The sequence below is a fragment of the Marmota flaviventris genome, chromosome 6 (genome assembly GCF_047511675.1).
Source record: "Marmota flaviventris isolate mMarFla1 chromosome 6, mMarFla1.hap1, whole genome shotgun sequence".
Classification (NCBI taxonomy): domain Eukaryota; kingdom Metazoa; phylum Chordata; class Mammalia; order Rodentia; family Sciuridae; genus Marmota; species Marmota flaviventris.
The window spans coordinates 15,981,967-15,997,525 of NC_092503.1; the positions used below are offsets into that span (position 1 = coordinate 15,981,967).

Here is a 15,559-nt window from a genome sequence, read left to right on the forward strand (position 1 = left end):
AGGTCGCCCCTGTTTCTGGGCTGAGGGGCTAGCGGCCCGACGCAGCAGTGGGGGGAGCTGGTGGGCCTGACTGCCGCCCCTCGCTGCCACTGCGGAGCCCGCACCTGGGAGAAGGTGCACCCAAGGGGCCCAGCCTAGGGAAGTCAAGCGCTCCCAGAGCTTTCCATGCACTCCCTGATCTGTCCACCTTTCCCCGCCCAGGGTATCTCTGTGACTGCATGGCTCCTAGGCCTTCCACCAGTTGTCCTGGGACCCTGTTGCTCAGAGTGGGGTCGCGACCAGCAACCTGTCCTTTTCCTGACAGCAACCCCACCAGAACCCTGAGCACCAAGTGGTTCCCAAGTAGGGTCCCGTGGGCAGTGCTGCCTCTGGGCATTAATCCCAAAACTTACCCCAGATGCCTGGATGCTCATCTGTTTCAGCTTGGAATCCCTCTGGGGCAGCCCCACGTGGATGCTCCCGAGGTTGCCCTGCCTGAGCCCGGGGTTCCTGGGGGGCGGGGCGGTGGCCCCGCCTGTGTTCCTTCCAGCCTCCAGGGTTCAGCGCCTCAGTGCCTCCAGCTCCAGGAACCTGGAGCCTGGGCAAGGGGGCAGCACTCTCTCAGTCAAAAGACCATGTCCCTGCATCCTCCCTTGGTGGGTCTAGTTACAGGCCCCTTGGGGAATAGTGGCTGAAGTCTTGCATTTGTACCAAAACAGCAGAAAAACAAAATCTGTCTTTAGAATTAGAAAAATCCCCTGTATCAAGTCTAACCATAAAAAATCTTTCCCTTTTTTCTCTCACTCTCCAAGCACAGATTTCTAGCATATAACCCCAAAAATCTTTACCTACTATTTCAAAATATAAAAATTCACGAGAAAAAAAATCCACGAAAGTGCTTTTCCTATGGGAGAGGACTGAACTTAGCAATGTCCCATTAATCACCTTAATAATCCCTTACATTTATTTATGGTCTCTAGGATTGCAAAATAAGAATTATTTTTATCTTATATATGGATGAAAAATTCCCAGATATTAGAAGTTTAAGGTCACTGACTTTCTTCTAATTCTCCCCCTTTTACAAATCAAACCACAATATTTTAAAAATCTATGCGTGCTTTCACTACTGGAGAGAAAATAAACAAACCCACCAATTCTCAAAATTCACGTTGGAGCCCCTTGGGACTGGCCACCATTTGTTGGGGCACAGGACTAAACCGACTAAACCAGTCATGGTCACTCCAAGTGAATTTGGGGACTAAATAAAGACACAGACACAGAAAGTACCTTTTCTTTGGGTTTAGTGACCACTTCTCAGCCACAGCTCCCACAAGGGAGGCATGGCAGACAACAAAGAGAGGGAGCACACCTTGAACTTGGGTTTTATTGGGGAGAAGCCATTCAAATGAGGCAAGGGGTCAGGTTTTAGGGGGTTAAGTCTAGCTTTCTCATGTCTTGCTGTGAGCAGATTGACTCAAAGCCCCAGAGCAAGCAAAAGGACCTAAATGTGCACAGCCCAGACAGAGCAGAATCGTCAGTCCAGTCCACTTTGTGTGCTCAAAATGCTCACAGCCCCCACACACAGCCCCCACACACAGCCCATGGCTGGCTCTCCACAGTCTGGGCTAGAATGAATTAAAAAGATGGTAGTGGACTTTAAAGTGGGAATGGTAATGAAGACTTTTAATTTATGAAGAAGATCTCAAACCAATAGGGGAACTTGGTATAACTATTTAAAAATGGGATAGTGAAAGGGATTCAAATATGCAAAAAAAGGAGGGGTCTCTGCAATGGATATGTAGGGGTTCCTGAGACTCCCACAATTGGGATATTTGATTTAAAAGTATATTCATGGCATTTAGTCAAAAGCAAAAGAGCTGCCCGATTGTTGACCACAAATGAAACCTCATGGCCGTCCACAATCCCTGTAACCCAGGACTCCTCAGATGTGCCACCTGTGATGGCAGAGGCAATGGAGCCCAGGCCCCTCGTTCCAACAACTTGGTGAATGGGACTTGGGAATTGGGTGTCTGTACCCAGGGGAGGGGTGTCATTCCCTGGGGACATTCCACATTTAAGTATCCCCATTTTCCACAGTTGGGACAGGGCTTGGAGAGGAGCCTCGGGTTAGGGCAGGCTTTTGCCCAGTGTCCACCTTGCCCACATTGGAAGCAGGGCCTTGGAAATATATTGGAGGGTCACATGAGGCCATGAGCCATGAGGATATTAGAGGGTCAGGTGGGGTCATGAGCCATAGGGGCTTTCCTTGGGCTCTGGATGGAGGAGGGTGGGAGCTGATAGTTAGATTTAAAAGGTTTCTATGTTTTGGCCTCATCCTCCTGCTTGCTAAAAAAAATTGAAAGCTGTATCTAATAGTAACTACTGAGGAGACTCAGGACCCTTCTCTGTCTCAGTTTCTTGCAGATGTCAGGTGCAGACCCATTGATAAAATGTAGAAAGAGACTGCCACCAGGACTGTTGACATCCGAATTTGTATACTTGGTGACATCCTCAGAAGTTGGGCCAAAAATAGGATGGGATTTTCATCAGGTCCCGGGTAACTTCCTTTATTTTTTCCCAATTTACTTGGGTGTGAGAATTTTTGTCATTCCTTCAACAAACAAATGATCATGTATTGTAATCTTATAACCCTTATAAATTCTATTTCAATTATCATTCTATTTTAACAACTGTCCATATATATAAGCTATTGGCTGTTGAGCCAGTGTGTTCATGGCTGTCTCTGTAGTACATAGGGGGTGACTATTTATAGGGTTATTTCTCTCATGACAAACAGGTTAAATCTTGTTTAATAGTTGAACAGTCTTAAATTCTAAGGACCAGTATGATTGGCTGGTTTAGGTTTCTACTGTAGCCAGTATGCTTAAATCCAGTTACGTGGATGGGTGTAACATGAGATTCATTAATAAATATTGGGATGAATTTTCTAGTTCACATTGCCAGGTACATTAAAGGTGGACTTGGGGAATGGGTCCACAGAAGTCTCTTCATAGATTTTACTTACCTGGCAGCTCATGAAGCCTGAATGGCTGTAAACTCTGTAGTTGGAGGTTTACCTTCTTGTGACAGGTTTTTCATTTTCCGGATGACAGGTTTAAATTTTATCCTTTGAAATATGATTTAACTTACTATACCATGTTGTTCAGCAGCAATATGACTTTTAGTATCACAATTTGAGGAAATTTTAAAATATTTTTGTGAGATTAGCATGTGCATGTAGGGTTCTGTTTTCCCCCTTTTATTAATATTGAAGAAAAGTTTGATATAAGTCAGAGTATCATTAGCCTTAAGCTGTACATCATAGTTTAATATAGTTCAAGTATTTTAATAATAAGAAGAGATTTATTGTATGTTTTCATTTTATTTATTACCTCTAGTTGGCCAGGAAAGTTACTCATTAGGCATGTTAACACCAATATTATTGAGCTGGAAAGGGACTATAGTAAATGAAAGTTTAATTTTTGTTGGAAGTTAGTTTTCTAACTTGTTTGTTTTATAGGTAATAGTCTTATATTTTAAATGTAACTTAAGTTATGTATTAGAATGGATATTTGTTTAAGGCATAAACAAACAATAGCTGTATGTTTGTAGTAAAAATACAAAATTAACAAAAGTAAAAAAAGCAATTATTAATAGCTATGAATTAAGGAATATAATTTTATAAAATTGATCTCCCTATATATACAGTATTTTTGTTTTAGTGACTATGGTAAGTTACACATAAAAACTTATGTTTTGAAACTAACTTTGTATGAACTAGGATGATTAACTTAATTTGGAATGAGGTAAGAGAGTTTTAACTTAGGAAAAGTGGCTTTTGTAAAGGACATGAAAGATAAATAGATACCTTTTTAGAGTAGTAAATATATATGTTTAATGAGCATAGGAAAGCTATTTTGTCTCTTGCCATAAACAAAAAAATGAAATAGAAGAATGAATGGCCATTTATTTACTAATTTATGAAAAATTATTTATTATTATTATTAAACCTAATGTTGACCTAAGCATGGGGAATCAGTACCTTAAACATTGATGGCTAAAAGTAAGTCAATAGTATTGTTTAGGACACTGATCTAATGAATTATTTAGGAGAATTTAGAATTTTATATGGTCTCAACTTAGCAATGACATCTCAAGGGACTTATGTCAAAATAATCTTATGTATAAAGATACAGTTGTATGAATATCTTTTCCCCCCTTTTTATGAATATCTTTAATAATTTTATTTAAGGTAGTAAGATCAACTTAAATAATTATGTAAAACTTATAATGATTTTATAAATTTTAAAAATATAAATATGTGTTGTAGGGCATTACCTTATTTTTTATTATGTTTGAGAAAGAGCTTACTGTGTTAAGCTCCTTATTGAGATAAGCTATTGGCTGTTGAGCCAGTTTGTTCATGAAATATACTGTCTCTCTAGTATACTGGGGGTGACTATTTCTAGGGTTATTTCTCTCATGACAAACAGGTTAAATCTTATTTAGTAGGTGAACTGAGGACAGGAGCTCCAAGTAAGGCCCTGTTTTAATGTCTTAGAGGCTCTCAAATCCTGCTCACAACTCAGAGGGGGAGTAAAATTTCTACCCAGTATGTTTACTCCTCCTGGGGCCAAGACTGGCATTTCAGTCTTTTTTTTTTTTTTCTTTCTATGCTCTTTCTTTCTTTTTATTTGATCTCTATTTAAGCTGCAGGGTATCATCTAAGGATTGATCAGGGCCACATGTCAATTTTTGTAATTTCCTCTGAATGTCTGGGGCCAAGTGAATGATAAATTTATCCTTTAAAAATGAATGGCCATCTGTAGATTTAGGATTTAGGGTGCTATGTATTGTCTCATTGAGTCTTTCCATAAAACAGCAGGAATTCCCTGAAGGCCTACTATCATTATTTTCCAGGCATCCTGTTCATCATTTGGATCCCAGTTTGTTTTGGGAATTTGCTTGTGCTCTAGATGAATAATTAGACTTGTTTGTGCTGTTGGGGCATGGGCAAGTGCAATGTTTTTTGTTCCTTTTACAAGTAGTCATTTCCCTCTTGGTATGGGGTTAGTCTAGGTGGAAGTTTTTGGATTTTTGGTGTCTTGATTTTCGTAAAATGATATAAATGTACTATTCCTGGCCTATCATGACTGTTATATGTAAATTAGTACATATACGCTACAAAAAGTTATTCTGGCTGTGTAATAAAGTAGATGTTGTTCTCTAAAGTTGTCTCCGGAGTGGATCCTTTGTGTCCTTAAGCTCCCCGCAGGCGATGTTGTAGGGCTAAGATTCCCAATAAACATGATTTTATTGTTATATAAAGTATGTATATTTATGTGTACAGGAAACAGTTTAAAAGGTCATATATTAAATGTCAACAGTAGTTAACTATGGACAGTAGAATCCTATGGAGTTTATATGTATGTCTCCTATTAATTTCTGTAAACATGGGTCTTTTGGATAAAGATAGGTAAGGTGTTTTAATCTTGAAATTAATTTTAGTTTCTCATTAGAATGTCAGCCTATAAACTTTGGTATGTAATTTGGTGGGGGGAGTAACATAAATAAGTTGATCCCTAGGATTATAGCTGTCTCAAGGAACCCACAAGCTAGGACATGAAAGAATAGTCCCCCTAGGACAATAACCTCTATTTCAGAGAGTAAGGCAACTTCGAGGCTTACTAGGAATAACTGGACACTGCAGGCTTTGGATTCCAGAATATGAGGAATTAGCTAAGTCTCTTTACATCCTCCTTAAAGAAACTTTACACCAAGGAACAACTGCCATATGGGAGCCAGAACATATTAAAGCCATTAAGGCATTAAGGGGGACTTATTTTAAGTCCTTGCTCTCACATTACCTACTGAACAAAAATTTAACCTGTTGTCACTGAGAGAGGATGAATAACCCTGGGAGTGGTCACAGGAAAGAGTGGACCTGCTCAACAGCCAGTAGCTTATCTCAGTAAGGAGATTGACATATTGTTTGCAAGTGGTTGCAGCAGTTGCCCTGCTAGTCCCTGAGGCAACCAAAAGCACCCTGGGAAAAGACCTCATTGTCTACACCTCCAATTGTCACCAGCCGGCCATGGACTGTGTGTGGGCTGTTGCACTGTAGCCTCCTGAGGGGATAGGTCTGGCATTTCAAACTCCCTGTTGAAAGAAAGAAAAGTGACCCCCAACACTTGGAGCGACCAAGAGATCTTTATTGCAGCAGTGAGAGAGAGAGAAGCGAGAGAAGAAAGAGAACAAAAGCAAAAGCAAGAGAGATCAAGACATAGGGACCCAGCAGGAGGGAGTTTTTATAGCCAAAATCTAATTGGATCTCTGGTTCTGCAAGCTGCCTTGTTGTGGTACAGTGACTGGATCATAAGTAGTGTCATCTTCTGCCTTCAGGCAAACGGGGCAGGTACTAGATGTGGGTTTCCTTGCAGCAGACGGGTGGGGTCAAGTGTTCAGCCTTGAGTGGGGTTGAGTGTTCAGACCTGATGCAAACAGGTGGTAAAGGGCCAGACAGAGGGGGTTTGAGTGCCTGGATTATCCTGCAGCTAATGTTTGTTCAGCCTGCCCTGCAAACAACTTAGTTCACCCTGCTCTGCACCTAATACCTGTAGCACCCCCTCAAGGACTGATCACCTGATGCAGATGAACCTCCCTCCCAAGCTCTGCCTAAGATCCCACACAGCACCTGAGATGGGTGTGACATGCCAAGATGACAATCAATCTGCTGACCAGAAGACTCCACCCTTGAAACTTTATCCCTGCTTTTGAAGTCCCTGTTATATATAAACCAAAATAGGGCTCATTCTCTCACTCTTTTTCCTGGAAGCAGGACCTTTAAGGTCGCAGACTCATCCCACCCTGGATTCCAAAACTATTTCTGTTTCAGGTGACTTTTCAGTTGTATTTTGCAGTCAGCTCACTATACGTATGGGAGGGAACACTGCATATCTTGCCTGCGCGGGTTGCTGGCGAGATTTGGTGCCTGGGACAGGGACTTTCTCATTGCATAGATTCAAGGTGAATGGTGAGATCTAACAGGTGAGGTCCGGCCTTCTCTCATAGGTAAATCGTGCTTATGGTATAGATATCATGTTTAAAAAAAAATTGTGGATTTCCTGTATAATGGATTGAAGAATTATTGAATGGAAATGTTTTAGAAGAGAATTTTGTGGATATATTGTATTGTGGATCGTAGTGTTATGGATAGAAATATTTTGAACAGGGTTAGCATGGAAATTGAGTGCATCATGGATTAGTTTTTGAGAGTAAGAGGCGAGGGGAAAGATTTCTTTTACTGTGAGACATTAAGCACGAGAAATTCTCCATTTAGGAGAAACAATTTTACAAAAAAGCAAGCAAACAAAATTAAAAGACTACTGCTTTCGGGAATATGCAGGCAATTTGAACTGGGCTGCCGGAACCGCTGACCCTCTGGCTGCATCCTTGCGGATTGCTGCAATCAATAACCTAACTTAGAGCTGTAACCTGGCGGGGCTTTATTTATGCAGATTCGGTATTCTATGACAGGAGCAGGGCTCTAACCCGCTGATTCCTTCGGGGGTTCACCCAAGAACAGATCCGCCACCAGCAATGTTTTTGCCCCTTAGACACCTAGCTTGGGCAAGGCGGCCCTGGGAACTGCTAGCTCCAGTTGCCTTTGGAGAATATTTGTGGTGTGCACCATTTCGCGGGTGCTTGGGCGCCTGCCCCCGAGCGGGAGGGACACAGGCAGGGCTGCTGTTCCCGCCCAAGGCTCTGGGGCGATAAGGAAACGCACGCCCGCGGGAATCCCCGCGCAATGCTGCCATTGAGGGGTTGGAGCGGTGAGATGCAAGCGGGTTGGGCAAGATGTGGGCGACTGGGGAAGCTCTGGGAGTGGGCGGCGGCTGGCGAAGCACTTGCCCCAGCCTTAGGAACCAGGCACCCCGCGCAGAGGCACAGCAGCAGACGTGGTGGCTCGCTAACAGGCGTCCACAGAAGGCTGCCAAGGCTCCGGGGAAGCTGCGGCTCTCCGCCCTGCGGAGTCCAACAGGACTACTTCAGATGGACTGCATGGAGGGCACTCAGGACACCACTACAGGAGGAGTGGGAACCCCGGGACTGCACTCCCACCTCCCGCACTTCTTCTGTTTGGTCCTTCGAGCTGTCACTCAGGCGGGGCTTGGCCTCTCGGTCTTTGCTAACCCGCATCTCACCATCTCTCCCTTACTGGTGACTGAGTTACACTCCCCAGATGGATGCTGAGGCGCTCAGTCACAGAAATGGGTGTGTCTTGCTACAGCCCCATGGGTGAAGCTATGCTCACCTGTTCCTTTGTAATACAACCCCTTGCCCTGTTTAGGATAGAATCTTCCATGGAAGTGCCTTGTGTGTGTCCCCTCCTCTTACTGTGCCCTTGGGTGTGGCCTACCCAGGTGTCAGTCAACCTGCTGACAGTGGACATCATGAAGATAGACTCAGCCCCTGAAACCTGACCCCTTGCCTCATTTGAATAGCTTCTCCTCAATAAAAGGGGTCCGCGCATGCTCTCTCTCTCTTTCTGCAGACCCTTAAGGTCAGAAGAGCCTTCACAGCAACCCCAAAGAAAAAGGTATTTGTGTCTCTTGTGTGGTTATTTCGTGCAGCCCAGTTAGCCCAGTTTAACTAGAGTGACCCCTGAGCCTTTTAGTCCTAGAACAGAAACCCGGCAATTGGCGTCCAACCTGGGGCGAAAGGTCTTTAAGCCGCCAGTACAAAAGCGACAAATGCTGGCTCCTAAGGGGACTCCAATTTAAATATTAAAGAAAGTTAGTGAAGTTGAAAGTTCTTTCCAGAAGTTAAGCATGCTATAGATTGCAGAGTATTGTGGGCAAAATTGTAGAAAGTAAGTGAATTAGACAAAAGGAAAATCTGTGATGTTAAAATTTTTAATATTGGGTATAATTGTAGAGACTCTAAATAAATATAGTTATTAAGATGATTGATGGGCTATGTTGTTGAGTTGAGTCCTCTCCATGGAAAGCGCGCTTTTGTGGATTTTTTATACTTGTTTTTATAAATCTTTATACAAGATTTTTTGGGGGCTAGGATTGTTGCTTAGCGGTAGAGTGCTCGCCTAGCATGGGCGGAACCTGAGTTCCATCCTCAGGATCACATAAAAAAAAAAAAAAAAAAAAAGCTAAAAAAAAAAAAAAGAGAGAGAGAGAGATTTTTTGGCCTTTATGTTCTAGAAGTTTGCGCTAGGAGAGTGAGGCCCTAAGTAAGCAACTTAGTGAGACCCTGTCTCTAAATAAAATACAAAAAGGGCTGTGGCTATGGCTGTGGCTTAGTGGTTAAACACCCCTCATTCTATCCCTGCTACCTACCCCATATATATTCACAATGAGTAATAAAACAATTAAAATATTTCCTATAAACTGCATAAATTGTCTCCCCCATGCAAGCCTGAATCCTCTGGTATTAGCCACACACTCAAGATAAAAAGTTTTATGGAATTATTTATTATCCTCCCAGGGAGGATACATTTCAAGCATGTATTGGGAATGTATTCTCCACTGGAAAGTCTTTTACACTCACAATGAATACTGTCAAGTTCTTCTTGAGAAAAGTTGTACCAGTTTGCACTGTTACTATACTAACAGTTTCAACTTCCCTTGCCAATGCTGGGTTTTAACAATTACAAGTTTTTACAAAACATTGCCCTAGATGAAATGATGCATCAATTTGCACAGCAATTTATTCTAGGAAATGGTTTAGAGCCTCATACATGTATGGTTATTGCAACGTTCTCTTTTTGTTAAAGTAACTAACCAGAGACCATCTTTATCTTCATCAACAGGAAGCTGGCTGCATATAAATCTGACAGTCATTCCATAGCTTGCCAAGCAGAGCTAAGAAGAAAAGTACCTGTACGATGCTCTAGTCTGGGAGAAACTTCAAGAAGATTTTAAGACATACACTGGGAGCAGCAGAACGTAAAAGGGATCATATTTGCTTTGAAGATAAGCATTAATACACGGACACAGCTCTCCTTTTCCTAGCAAGAACAGAGTTCCCAAAACCTATCCCTAGTTTGCCTGTCTGCTTGTAGAAAAAAAAGAAATACATTTGAAAAGCCACAGGTATTAGTCATCAACTCTGGTGATTCTGCAGTGAAATAATCAAACCACCTTATGTCACATTAGAACAAAAACAGGGTACCAGCATGCAGGGTGGGGCGAGGGAGCTCATGAGGATGCCCTCTCCCTCATCCACCACTGTGGCTTCCTTCTGTTGCTTCCAGAGCTTCTGGTGTGCTCCTTAATAGAGGACCTGGTACCTCTTTTGTGAAGCAGCAGGTGAGACTCTGGCGCTCGCCATGGCTGATGAAAGGTCCAAGGAAGGAGTTAAGACTGAGAACAACCATCATACTAACTTGAAGGTGGCAGGGCAGGATGGTTCTGTGGTGCAGTTTAAGATTAAGAGCCTCTTAATCTTAAACTAATGAAAAGCCTATGGTGAATGACAGGGTGTGTCAATGAGGCAGATGGGATTCTGATTTGATGGGCAGCCAATTAATGTAACAGACACACCTGCACATGGAAATGGAGGATGAAGGTGCAGTTGATGTGTTCCAGCAGCAGACAGGAGGTGTCTACTAAAAAGGGAACCTGCCGCTTTAATCCAGAGTTCTCTCTGTTCTTACAGACCAAGAACATATTCTCAATTTGAAAAGTGCAATTTGGTTCCACCTCATCCTGACTACCACAGTACATTATTCTTTTATTTTCCACTTTCCCGTTTCTTTATTGTACATAAAGTAACTGGTGTATGTGCACAAGAATATTGCATTTAAATAAACTAAATGGCCAGTGATATGTTTTGATTGACATCCAATGGAGACGGATGGGGAAAATACTGGTTCTGTGAAAATATGCCCTTTATCTGTTAGTGGCATGCTCATTCAGACCTTATCTTTATATTCCAGTAAGTTATTTTGCTCTCAATGTTTTAACAAACAACAACAACAACAAAAGAAGCACATTGTGTAGCATAAAAATACTTGCATACCTTGTTCGATTGGAGACTTTTAATGTTTTTCAGTTATCATTGTAAAACCAAGAGCAATTGTATAACTTTTTTTGTATGTAGCTGCTACATGTAGGGCAATCTGTCTTTAAGTAGGGGTAAATTACTCTTTAAAAAAAATCCTATCCGGGTTGGTGGCACAAGCCTGTATGTAATCCCAGCAGCAATGGAGGCTGAGGCAGGAGGATCTTGAGTTCAAAGCCAGCCTCAGCAATGGCAAGATGCCAAATAACTCCTGAGACCCTCTCTCTAAATAAAATAAAAAATAGGGCTGGGGATGTGGCTCAGTGGTAGAGTACCCCTGAGTTGAATCCCCACTATTCCCATTCACCCTACCACCAGAAAAAAAAAAAAATCCTAGTTTTCCCTTCAACTCAAGTGTCTTGTTTAAATATAAAACCACAGTCCCACGCCAGAGTCTTGAAGGAGTCGCTGACTTTGGTAGCAAACAGCATGGAATGCTTGGGACATGACTAAGAAGGGCCCACTTCTCCAGCCCCAGACCGTCTTGATCAGGTTCCAGGCTCCTGTCAGATGCCTGCTCCTCATCCACATCCCCACCAAGTACAGCAACAGTTGCCTGACAGGATGCTAACACTAGGCATGAAACTCAAAACTGCTGTGCTTTTTTAAATACATGTTTAAGAAGAAGAGAAAAAGCAGCAAAACTCAATTGTGAAAAAAAGACTTGCAAAACTTGGATTTCACCTACAGAATAGCACCCACGAAAACCCGTGAAAAGTCAAGAGAATGGTACCTTTAAGAGTACAAATGAGCTGGGCATGGTTACTCACACCTGTAATCCCAGAAGCTAAGAAAGCTGAGACAGGAGGATCATGAGTTCAAAGCCAGCCTCAGTAATGGAGAGGCACTAAGCAACTCAGTGAGACCCTGTCTGTAAATAAAATACAAAATAGGGTTGGGGGTTTGGCCTAACATAATTGGTGTATAACACTACATGTTATAATCAGAAAGATGCATATTTTGATGAAGAGTGGAGACCAAAACAATTTTAAGAAAGAATTCCTGCAAAATAAGAGAAGAGAAAGGTAGAGTTCAAATAGTACTAGGTAAGAATGTTCTACAGCCTGAAATCATACAGAAGGCAAGCACATTCCTTTGAGATAAGGATTACTAATATAAAGAAATATGAATATTCAGAGCAAAACAAAAATAGATAGCATCCTTGAAAGGAGCAATTTTTAATATTGTGGAAGAAAAAAAGAGAAAATGTATTATGCATAAAAATTAGAGAAAGGAAAATGAAACTAATTATCTGCTTATGTCAAGGTCAAATTCAATATTTGGAACATGCTTAACAAAGCAAAATAATCTCTTGTGAAATGCATGTTGGTGGCTTTTCATTTTATGTTCACAAATATATTTTTAGATAAATAAATATTAATTCATTCTATTTTTAATTATCATCCAGTAGTGCAGGTGTCAGAGGCTTCAATGCTGTTCACCATTGTTGCTGGTGTTGGTGTTTCCTGTTAGTTTGTTGGGGAGGAGGGACCTTAGACAAAAGATCTGAAATACACCACAGTGTATCTCCACATCTGTACAGCCACAGGATGGGGACCTTAATTAGAAGAAGATGTTTGTATAAATATACCAAATCACACTCTACTGTCGTGCATAACTAAAAAGAACAAATAAAGTAAATAAATAAATAAGGGAAAGATTTGAAATAAGTTTGTTTCTTATAGGAACATTTTATGTTCACTGTTGCTAGGTCACATGGGGTCTGCCAGCCAGAGCTGAACAGTGGGTTATGCTGTTTCTAGGCAGAAAAATGCTCACATGGCAGTGAACATCAAGGCATCCCATGAGGTGGTTCCAGCAATAAGTATTTCCTTGCTTACTTGTATTCTTTTTTTTTTTTTTTTTTTTTTGGTACTGGAGATTGAACTGAGGGGCACTGATCACTGAGCCACATTCCTAGCCCTACTTTGTATTTTATTTAGAGACAGGGTCTTTCTGAGTTGCTTAGTGCCTCTCCATTGCTGAGGCTTTGAACTCATGATCCTCCTGTGTCAGCCTCCCTAGCTGCTGGGATTACAGGCAAGCACCACCACACCCAGCTCATTTGTACTCTTAAAGGTATAATGCTCTTGACTTTTTACAAGACTTCCTGGATGCTATTCGGGATGTGAAATCCAAAATTGATGAATTCTTTTCAAAGACAAAATCTTACCATAATTTGGACTGGAGTTGTAGCTCAGAGGAACGTGCTCGCCCAGCACAGGCGAGGCCCTGAGTTTGATCCTCAGCACCACATATAAATGAATAAATAAATTAAAGATATTAAAACAACTTACTATGATTCACATAATCTAAGACTAATCTTAAAAAAATTATATCTATTTACAATTTATGCATTAAAATACTGTTAGTCAGGGGGATCCAAGATGGTGGGCTAGAGGGAGGCTGCATTCTGTGTTGCTCTTGAGATACTAATAGTGAGAATACTATTTCTCTGTGAGTTATTGGACGACCCTGACAGCTGCTCCCATGAAGGAATCCTGACTGCTGTGCCCACGAAAGTCTCCACGCCTCAGCACCTGCAGGACCCCTGGATGCCCACCCAAGCAGGAATCTCGGCCTCCATTCCCATGCAGGATACCCAGAAGCTGCCCACACACAGTACCTCAAGCTTCCACTCCCATGTGGACCCCCATCTGCCACTGTGGGGCTCCCTTGATCACCTCCATCACGGGACACTGTAACCACTGCTATAGTTCCCTACATATGGTAGCTGGCACCTGAGGATACAGTACAGAGTCTGAAGACAGCCACCAGCCACAACACTGCAGGCCATAAAGTGGCATCTCTGAACACAATGCCTAGTGTTACCACCTGCCCAACCTGACACCCCATCTCTGAAAGCAGTCGCCTCCATCTTGGGACACCTTTGTCACCATCTTTACTTGGGGCAACTCCCAGCTTGGGATACCAGCTGGGGCTTAGAAGCAACACAAAGGTACCTGTTCTTCCTAACACCCCTCTCCCCTGTAGCCACTAATCTCTCACAGTGCTTGTGGCTGGTCCATAGCTCACAAAGCCTGGCCCTGAACTGACCAATAGAAACCAGCTCTCTGCAACAGGTGTGCAGCCCCCAGAGTGCAGCTCACAAGACCTCCAGAGAGAGAGGTTACTGATCGGGAAGTAGAAAGGGAGAGGTTTAGAGACTAAATTAGAGACCAGGAATTGTGAGGTCTACAGGCAATATAAGGAGATAGGACCAGATGCCCACATAACCCAAGTGGGCTCCAAAGGAGAGCCTTGGGGAGCAGTCTCCCAACAGGGATCAGCAAGTGCTATATCCCACCTCCAGAGCTCTGCCCTCAAGACCAACCTTCTCACCCTAATAACCTTCAGCATTCTGAGGGTGGAGATAGCAGCAAACAACAGACAACCCCACCTATTGGATGAGAAGGGAAGCAGAAAAATGTACTGAACTCAAACAAAAACAATCCTGGTATTTTCCTTTGAGATTTTTTTCTTTCCTTTTTTCTTTCTTTCTTTCTTTCTTTCTTTCTTTCTTTCTTTCTTTCTTTCTTTCACTTTTCTCTCTTTCTCTTCTCCCACTCTCACATCCCCAACATTACCAAGAACTTTTCAAGAATTAGGCTACTAAGGATTGGGATGTCTAAATAGTATATTACAATTGTTTGGTATATTATTTTACCTCCTATTTTTACATTTTTATTTTTCTTAATTTTTATGTTTGTTTATTTTATTTTTTGTACTCTCTCTATTCTCTTCCCCCAAAATTACCTTTTCTTTTTTTCCTGCTATTAGTCAACTTCTTTAGATTCCTCTTTCATGCTTCCTAAGATTCAATAACTCTATGTCCTCACCTCCTACCTCCTTAACATCTCATGCTACATCCCACACCCGGTTCTCTCTTTGTCCACCACCAGAAACTGTAGACTCTTTGCAAATATACTGTTTATATTGTAGATAATAATTAAAATCACCATTTCTGTATATTGTGACAAAACCGTAAATGTCTTAATAGAAGCTATTTGGTTTAAGGGTGTATATTGTTTGTATTGAGATCTGTTAATATTGTTCTCCCCATTAAAGGAGAGATATTGTAATCCTGCAGAGACACTATAAGCCTAAATGGTAATAACTGTAACACTTCAAATCCACAGTGCCTGAAGAGAATATATACAAACAACATGAAAATACAAGGGAAGAAAGTTCCCAAACAAAGATACTACAATATTAGAATCTATTGCTAGCACAGCAGAAGAAATGTCAGAGAAGAAGTTCAGGGTGTACATAATTAAAATGTTCTGTGAATTGAAGAATGATATAAGAGAGCAAATACAGGCAGCAAAAGATCAAATTGATAAAGAGCTATATAAGCAAATACAGGAAGCAAAAGATTACTTCAATAAGAAGATAGAAGTTCTAAAATAAACCCAGAAATCTTTGACATGAAGGAAATAATAAACCAAATTAAAAACTCCATAGAAAGCATCACCAACAGATAAAATCACTGGGAAGACAG

General features: G+C 41.6%; 1 protein-coding gene, 1 long non-coding RNA gene and 1 pseudogene across 2 annotated transcripts in view; 1 reads left to right on the forward strand and 2 right to left on the reverse strand.

Annotated features, from left to right (window-relative positions):
* LOC114095954 (uncharacterized) overlaps positions 1–15,559 on the reverse strand; it is a 288,590-nt gene that overhangs the window by 85,423 nt on the left and 187,608 nt on the right. The gene's annotated exons all lie outside the window — the stretch shown is intronic.
* LOC139706035 (uncharacterized) overlaps positions 1–15,559 on the reverse strand; it is a 70,525-nt gene that overhangs the window by 28,962 nt on the left and 26,004 nt on the right. The window lies entirely within an intron of this gene.
* Positions 10,316–10,607, forward strand: LOC114095952 (small ubiquitin-related modifier 2 pseudogene; annotated as a pseudogene).